Here is a 9,075-nt window from a genome sequence, read left to right as displayed (position 1 = left end):
TCATATGAGGACTTTAAGACACAGAACAGATGAACACAGGGAAGGGAAGCAAAAATAATATAAAAAGCAGGGAGGGGGACAAGACATAAGAGATTCTTAAATGTGGAGAACAAACAGAGGGTTATGGGAGGGGGTGTGGGAGGGGGGAGGAGCTAAATGGGTCAGGGGCCTTAAGGAATCTACCCCTGAAATCATTGTTCCACTATATGCTAATTTGGATGTAAATTTAAAAATATAAATAATGTTTTAAAAAAAGAGTCGGACACTTAACCAACGGACCCATCCAGGGGCCCGGAGCATCTGACTCCTGATTTCGGCTTGGGTCATGATCCCACGGTTATGATATCAAGCAAGCCCTGCATCTGGCCATGCCGAGCGTGGAGCCTACTTGGGTTTCTACCTCTCCTTGTGTCTCTCTCCTCTGCTCTCATTCTCTCTCTCTCCCTCCCTCCCTCCCTCTCAAAATAAATCAATAAACACTGACAAGCACAACCTCGGTCAGGTGATCAAGGTCAGGATCATGTGAAAGGTCATGTTGATATTATGTACTGTGATACGACATGATGAGAATGGCACTTTACCTCTTGTGGTTCTTCCTCTCTCAAAACCACGACCCGAGTATAACCATGAGAAAAATACCAGACACCTCAAATTAAGGGACATTCTACAAAATACTTGGCCAGTACCCCCAAAACAGTAAAGGTTGTAAACAAACAACAACAACAACAAAAACAACGACAACAACAACAAAAGACAAGGAAAGTCTGGGGCACCTGGCTGGCTCAGCTGGTAGAGCATGCTACTCTTGGTCTCTGGCTCATGAGTTGGAGTCCCACATTGGGTGTAGAGTTTACTTAAAAAAATAAATTACAGGGGCGCCTGGGTGGCTCAGTCCGTTGGGCGGCTGACTTCGGCTCAGGTCATGATCTCGCGGTCCGTGAGTTCTAGCCCCGCGTCGGGCTCTGTGCTGACAGCCCAGAGCCTGGAGCCTGCTTCAGATTCTGTGTCTCCCTCTCTCTGACCCTCCCCTGTTCATGCTCTGTCTCTCCCTGTCTCAAAAATAAATAAACGTTAAAAAAAAAATTAAAAAAAATTACATTAAGGGCACCTGGGTGTCTCTAGTCGGTTAAGCGTCCAGCTTTGGCTCAGGTCATGATCTTGCAATTTGAGAGTTCGAGCCCTGTGTCGGGCTCTGTGCTGACAGCTCAGAGCCTGGAGCCTGCTTCCAGTTCTGTGTCTCCTTCTCTCTCTGCCCCTTCCCCGCTTTTGCTCTCTCTCCCTCTCTCAAAAATAAATAAACATTAAAAAAAAAGTAAATTACATTAAATAAAAACAAAAACAAAAAACAAGGAAAGTCTGAGAAACTGTTGAACCCAAGAGGAACCTAGGGAAACATTCCTACTAAATACAAACTGGTATCCTGGATGGTATCTTGGAAAAAAAGAGGGATAAGTGAGAAACTGAGGAAATCTGAGTATAGACTTTAGTTACTAATAATGTATCAGTATTGGTTTATCAATTGTGACAAATATGCCATATGAATGTAAAACGTTAGTAATAGGGGAAGCTGGGTATAGAGTGTATGGAAAGTCTCTGTATTATCTTTGTAACTTCTCTGTAAATCTAAAATGATTCTAAAATTAAGTGTTTTTTGTTTTTAACTGAAAAGCCTCGCAAATGCCTCTCTCGTGGAATTAGGTGGGTGTGGGGAGACTTTCAAATTCCAAGGCCAATGAAATCTCTCAAAGTCTTAATGAACAAATTCCTGAGCCTCCAAATTCCCCTAAATGCACCCCCTGACACATGCTTTCCCAACCTTCCTTAACCCTGCCCTGCCAAGAAGTAAACTTTTCTCTACCTAAAAGCTTTTATTTTTTTATTTTATTTTTTTTATTTTTTAAAACTTTTTTTTCCATTTATTTATTTTTTGAGAGATATAGAAAGACAGAGCACAAGTGGGGGAGGGGCAGAGAGAGAAGGAGACACAGAATCCGAAGCAGACTCCAGGCTCTGAGCTGTCAGCACAGAACCCGATGCGGGGCTCGAACTCACAAACTGTGAGATCGTGACCTGAGCCGAAGTCAGACGCTTAACCGACTGGGCCACCCAGTCGCCCCAAAGCTTTTATTTTTTTTTAATGTTTACTTATTTAAAAAAAATTTATTTAAGTTTGTTCATTTTTGGGGGGGGGGGGAGACAGAGTGTAAGTGGGGGAGGGGCAGACACAGAATCCAAAGCAGGCTCCAGGCTGTTAGCACAGAGCCTGACATGGGACTTGAACTCGCGAACTGCGGGATCATGAGCTGAAGTCAGATGTTCAACCGACTGAGCCACCCAGGCACCCCTGTGTAAAGGCTTTTAAATGGCCATGTCCCAAGAGCTAATTATCTCACAAGCTGCTATGACTCTCCTGAGGCCCCACCTCTCATCGCCCCTCGGCCAATGATGACCCTCAGACCCCAAAATAACTCAGTGAGAGAGGTAGAAGGCCTGGTTATACACCAAAGAGTTACAGTGTCTTGCTAATCTGTATTAGCAAGAATCTGGGGGGTACACATGGGAGTGAATTCTAGGCATATCAGACCGAAAGGGATAGAATATAAGACTTGATCCAGCCACGTCCGTTGATACGGGTGCAGCCACTAATGGTTTGACCGAAGCAGACTTGAGTAGTATTCGTAATTTGCTAAATTGGCTAATGAAAGCGTGGACCTGCTTAGTGGGGGTTCCGAGAGTAGCAATACCAACACTACTCTAGAAGTTGTTAGAAATGCAGAATCACCAACCCCAACCCAGACCGCCCAAATCTGAAACCGTGGGGAAGGGGCCCAGCAATGTGTGTTGCAAGCCCTTCAGGTGATTGTGATGGACACTGAAGGTTGAGAACCACGGGCCTGCAATCCCTGAGGTCGAAATGCCAGGTCTTCCCCAGCATAAGGTCATCAGGAAAGAATTCCTAAGGCTCCAGGTAATGAGTTATGTTGGAACTGGATCCAACTGGGATTCCCTGGGAGAGCTGAAAGACTCACGTTTTGTTAAGGTGTCAGTTGGTGAGGCGAGGGCCAGCCTCCTCGAAGTACCCTGTGATGGCCACTGGAGGTGACAGCAGGTGCTGGGATCGGTTCCCTAATTTCAGCGGGAATAATGGAGACTCATTGGCAAAGGCCAGCTGCTTAACCATCAGAGACAAGGTAAGCCTCGTTACCACAGTGAGCCCCGGAGCCGAGGTGGTGTGAGAGAGTCTCAGGCTGACGCAGAACTGGAGGAGGGCTCTGTTCCAGGGCAAGATGGCGGCGATGCAGGAAGGCCCTGAACTCACCTCCTCCGCGGACGCACCAACTCTACACTGACTTGAGAGCAAGTCCTCCTGAGGAAGAACTGAGGGCTGACGGAACACCTTCTGCTTAAAAAAAGGTAGAGAGACCACACCGAGAAGGGCAAGAGAGCAGGAGGCAAGTAAGGAAGGGAACCCCACTCCAAGCTGTGAACTGCAACTGGGAGGAATAGGACTGAGGGACCCACCCTGGGGCACAGAAGAAAAGCTGCAGTTTAAAAGGGCAACAACTGGGGCGCCTGGGTGGCTCAGTCTGTTAAGCGTCCGACTTCAGCTCAGGTCATGATCTCACAGTTGGTGGGTTCGAGCCCCGCGTCGGGCTCTGTGCCGACAGCTCAGATCCCGGAGCCTGCTTCTGATTCTGTCTGTCTGTCTGTCTGTCTCTCTCTCTCTCTCTCTGTCCCTCCCTCACTCGTGCTTGCTCGCTCTCTCTCTCCTTTCAAAAAATTAAAAAAAATAATAATAAAATAAAATGTCAAAAATGCTGATTCCTCACCGAGAACTATGAAATTAAAAGCTCTGGGGCGGCACCTGCTTGGTTCCCTCAGTGGAGCGTGCGACTCTTGATCTCAGGGTCGTGAGTTCAAGCCCCACACTGGGGGTAGAGATTACTGAAAAGAATAAAATCTTTAAAATAAATGAAACAAAAGCTCTGAGAGTAGGCATGAAAAGCTGCCTTGAGTAACAAATTCTGTGTAACCTTATGCTTGCTAAAGTTTTTAAAGAGCGACCTGATATTAGACCAGCAGATTTTAACTTCCTTAAGGTTGCTCTGTGCATGTACCAATTTGTAATGAAGTGTGTGTGGTGGGGGTGGGGAGGGAGGGTTGGGGCAGCAGGAGTGCCGAAGGTTGATAGATCCCATAGTCTGGACATTGGTTATGAAAACGAATTTTCTTTTTTTTTTTTTTTTAAGTGTTTATTTATTATTGACAGAGAGAGACAGAACATGAGCAGGAGAGGAGCAGAGAGAGAGGGAGACACAGAATCCGAAGCAGGCTCCAGGCTCTGAACGGTCAGCACAGAGCCTGATGCGGGGCTCGAACTCACGGACAGCAAGATCATGACCTGAGCCAAAGTCGGACGCTCAACCGACTGAGCCACCCAGGTGCCCCCGAAAATGAGTTTTCTTAAGGGTGGAGAGTGTGGCGATCAGATGGGGCGATAGAGAGACCATAGACCACATAAAAATGAGTATGAGTGACCGAGGTGCTTGATGGCTGTGGTTTCACTGTCTAAGTCCCTCTGGGAAATGAACCCTGTTACGGTGGTAGTTTTCAGAAACTATTATGAGAAATAAACTAGGTAGACTGACACATATAATGTAAAACATGTATTTAAATTTGATCAACTTCTAAAAGATAAAAATTGGTATTTTTAGGAGTGCCGTATCTTTTTCAAGCTCAGGTATCTCATGACTCGTTATTTTGGGTAATTTTTACCACCACCCATCACTCTCAAACCAATATGTACCTTGAACTGAAGCCTGTAACCACGAGGTTAAACAATTTGAATAAACTAACCATTTGTCTTTAAAACTAAATAAAGAAAAATAAAATAAAATAGAACCGGAGGACATAATATAGACAATCCGATGTGCCGTCAGGAAGACAAAGCTTCGGGACTAAAGGACTGGTTTCCGGTAAATGTCTGATTTGAAGAAAATAGATAGCATTGGAATTTTCTTGGGTGATGACGGGCTGATGAGAGGATGTCTCCTATCGATCTCGGGAGCTTTTGTTAGAGGCGGGAAGAGGAGATGACCCAGGTTGGGCTGGTGTCACCAAGTGGGCTGAATTGAGGTTTGCTTGGGTGACTGATCTGATCTGCTTAGGAAAATGTCGAAGTCTCCTCTCCATTTGTTGTTTTATTTTAACGGGCTCTAACTGAGCTCCCCCCTCTCTGTAGTCCCTGCCCATGAGTACAGCCAAACCCTCAACAGACTCACCAGCAGCTCGCTGTTTGCTTGCCCTCAACTGCAATTCCTCTGCCATTCCCGAATACACTGTTGTCCTGGCTCACCTCAGATTACCTCTTTATTTAGGTCAACAATGGTCATCGAGTGTTTTGAACCGTGTGGATCTGTGGTCGTGGGCAGATGACCACAGCGTCTCTACTAACACTGCAACCTTCTCGAGTGCTGCCGAATGACACCTAATGCCTCGGGGTGTTCCTCCATGACCAGGTAACGGACCGAGGAGGACCGTGCCGTGAAGGTCAATTCCAGCAAGCCTGGAATTGGCCTGAGCTGTTGGTTTAGCTAAAGTATTCACATGGCACCGATCCTTGGTGAAGGCATGAAACATAAGGATTATAATGGTATTGCTTTACAACTATGGCTCTCGTGACTTTCAGGGAGGTTGGTACTGGTTGTTAGCACTGTTGACTGATTACAGGGAGATTAGCTTTTTGCGCCCAGTCTCACTGAGACCCCTGGGAGATTCTGGTTTCATGGGGTGGTGGAATTATTCCGCAAGGTTGGGGTGCTGTCGTACAAGACCCACTATATGCTTGAAACCAGTGGCCAATATATGTATGGTGCCTTATGTGGGTCCAAGAACCAAGGGGTAGAGGTGGGAATGGCCTCTTTCACTACGATTCCTAATAACCCACTAGAAAAATGCTTGCTTCCTATCTCCCCGCCCCCCAACCCTCGGATTGGTGAGCTAGAGGTTCTGGCGCCCAAAGAAGAAACGCTGTTTCCAGGGTACACAGCCTTGATTCTGATGAGTCAGCTGAAATGGCCCTGGCTCATTTGGGGCTCCACATGCCACTAAACCAACAGACAAAGAAAGGGGTTAACAGCCCTGGGTGACATGATTGATCCTGGCTACCAGGGCAAAACGGCCTTGCTGCTACTGAATGGGGACAAGGAGAACAGTGTCTGAAGTGAGGGGCATCACTGGAGCACCCCTGTGCCTAACCGTCCAAGTCAGCGGAAAACTGTGGGAACCCAAAAAATAAGGCAACCAAGGACTCAGATCCCGCAAACGTGAAGATTTGGGTCACCCTGCTTGGTCAGGAACCCTGTCCCGAAAAGTGCCAGCAGAGGTGAAAGGGAATGGGAAGTGAGAAGAAGGCATCTAGGGTTACCTTGGCCTTGGGGCCAGCCATAGGAGTGGAGACCGTCGCGTCCCTATTTCGTGAGCTGTTCTTGTTTCTTTTTCTCCGTTTGGCCCGTTACTCTATCTGAGGAACACCGGTGGATTTCGGCTGAGAGTATGACCAGCTAACATTACCCCACGGTGGTATGATAGCTGGTGAGAAATGGCGGGTCCGCTTCTCAATGGCTGTCTCATCTTGTAGGAGAGACAAGATGTTCCCCTGGGAAAAGGCCTAGGGTGGATGCTGAGGGGCCAAAGAGGTAGCCTGTGCCGTTTACATTTCTTTGTCCTTTAGAACCACCTCCGCCCCTGCCACCTTCTCCACTCAGCCCTCTGCCCCAGGAGGCCACCCTTGTGGTCCACGTCCAGTATCTTCTGTGTCCTGGTGGAGCCCCACAGGAGATCGGAGACAGAGGCAGAGGTCAGGTGGCTTACTTCCTCTTGTGATCAACCACGATCATGTCTTCTCTCACGGGCCTTGTGGTGCCTTTCTCTCCCTGCGGAGGCCAGTGGCCATTCCCTCCCTCGTCCCTTCCCGCATCATGGTGGCAATGCTTGGCTGCTACCGAACTTGGATTGCTGCCCTATCCTTTGTGGTTCCCTGACACCCACATCGTTTTTGTAAATAAACCCTCCTCAAATTATCCTATTTTGAATGTGCCATCTGTTTCCTGTTGGGAGACTGGCTGATGCAGTGGGTTTTATGCCAAAATTACCCTGCTAACAGTTTCATTATTTGAACTTCAACTCGTGGTATCCTGACATTTCCCCCCACGCCCTTATAGGGGAGCTGTTTTGAGCCCCCTGGGAGGGTCTGCTGCCCCATAGCAGGCAAAAGGGTGAAATAATACAACGCAAGCACCCAGCACGATGTCTGTACAGGCAGACTCAATAAATGCTAGAAGAATCCCCCCACCCCCCACCGCCCTACCCGGCTCCACACTGCAGACGAGGTTCGTGGGGTTTGGCCTCTTTCGTTCCGTCATGCATTGTTAGCAATTTGAGTAGGGGAGGGTTAAACGAGCCATTTTGCCAAAAATGACTATGTTATTGAATGACGATTTTATTGTTCAATTCGTAAATTTTAATGCATTTGCAAAAGGCAAGAAGGGAAAACATGTAATTTAAGTCATTTGGAAGCAAAACTGGGCTGTAGGCAGGGCAAACCCAGTCTCACCAGGCAAGCAGACTTCCTACCAAGTTAATGACACTTAAGCTCCAGGGCCCCTCTCGCACATGAGGCCCCTTGATGGTCCGAGCCCTCCAAATTGTTTCGGCTTCAGGCCCCACAAAACCTGGAGATCCCCCCTGCAGGGAAGATACTACATTCTGTGTCCTCCCTGGGGCACACTGAAGTTCTGTTTGGGGCACTGTCAGCTCACACCAACAGAAGCCACATGCGTCCTGGATGAATCCAACCAGAATAGGGGCCTCTGGCAGATGTGTGCCCTGCCGTGCGACAGGCACTCTTCCCCAGCTTCTACGGGGGCAGAGCCCGGGGCTGCAGGCACACACCTTCCAGAACACTGGCAGTTATCTGACTTCCCAGTGAGAACTCATACATCTCAACAACCATTCCCCACGACCTCTGACCACCGCTGCTTTACTTTATGGCGCAACAGTTGTCCTCAGCTACGCGACCCCCCCCACCCCCTCCCACCCCCCCCACCCCCCTCCACCCCCCCACCCCCTCCCCCACCCCCACCCCGGGCCAAAGGCCTCAACTCTTTGTTATTCAAAAAGAATGTCGGAGGGGGGGGGGGGTTGCGTGCCTGGGTGGCTCAGTGGATTAAGCCTCCTACTCTCGGTCTTGGCTCGCTCAGGTCATGATCTCACGGTTTGTGAGATCAAGCCCCGGGTCAGGCTCTGTGCTGACAGTGTGGAACCTGCTTGGGATTCTCTCTCTCCCTCAGTCTCTGCCCCTCCCTCCCTCACTCTGTCTCTCTCAAAATAAATTAAAAAAAAATTTTAACTCTCTGTTTAAAAAAAGTTAGAGTGTAATTATGGGAAACCGACGTATGCCTACCAACTAGCTTTGTCCTCTTTCCTTCATATTTTGTTTTTAGAATGGAAACATCCCAGGTGCAACTGAAGCATTCTTTCTACTCATGCCTACTGGGATCCCTGCCCCCCTCGGTGTAACTGCTCTCCTCCTTTCGCAATTTACCATTCTCATGCGTGTCTTTATGCTTTTGCTGTATACACCTACAAGCTATGTATAGTATTGCTTTGCATGTTATTTTTCTTGTGGGAAAATATACATAACGTACAGTTTACCGTTTCCACCATTTTTAAGTGTATGTTTCAGTAGTATTCAGTTGCATTCACAGTGTTGTGCAACCATCACCATTCTCCGTCCGTAGACCTGTTTCATCTTTCCAAACGGAAAATCGGTGCCCATTGAACTCCGATCCCCTTCCCCACAGCCCCTGGCAACCATCATTCGATTCTACTATCTGTCACTGGGAATTTATGGTTCTTTATGTAAGTGGGATTACACAGCGTTTGCCTTTCTGTGTCTGGCTCATTTCACTTAGCATAATGCCCTCACTGTCCATCCAGGTTGTCACGAACGGCAAGATTTCATTCTTTCTTACGGCTGAGTGAGATTCCCAGGCATTCTCAAGGTCAAAGGAT

At 47.9% G+C, this 9,075-nt stretch overlaps 1 long non-coding RNA gene across 1 annotated transcript; it reads left to right on the top strand.

The window, feature by feature from the left end:
- Nucleotides 1-2,250: 2,250 nt before the first annotated feature.
- On the top strand, nt 2,251-8,075 carry LOC123380363. Its single transcript, XR_006586009.1, has 3 exons — nt 2,251-3,414; nt 5,379-5,519; nt 6,734-8,075. It is a non-coding gene; the product is annotated as an uncharacterized LOC123380363 (long non-coding RNA).
- The last annotated feature ends 1,000 nt before the right edge of the window (nt 8,076-9,075 follow it).

This window comes from Felis catus, chromosome D1 (assembly GCF_018350175.1).
Source record: "Felis catus isolate Fca126 chromosome D1, F.catus_Fca126_mat1.0, whole genome shotgun sequence".
Taxonomy (NCBI): domain Eukaryota; kingdom Metazoa; phylum Chordata; class Mammalia; order Carnivora; family Felidae; genus Felis; species Felis catus.
The sequence above is the reverse complement of the archived record's forward strand: the minus strand, read 5'-3'. Positions and strand labels throughout refer to the sequence as shown.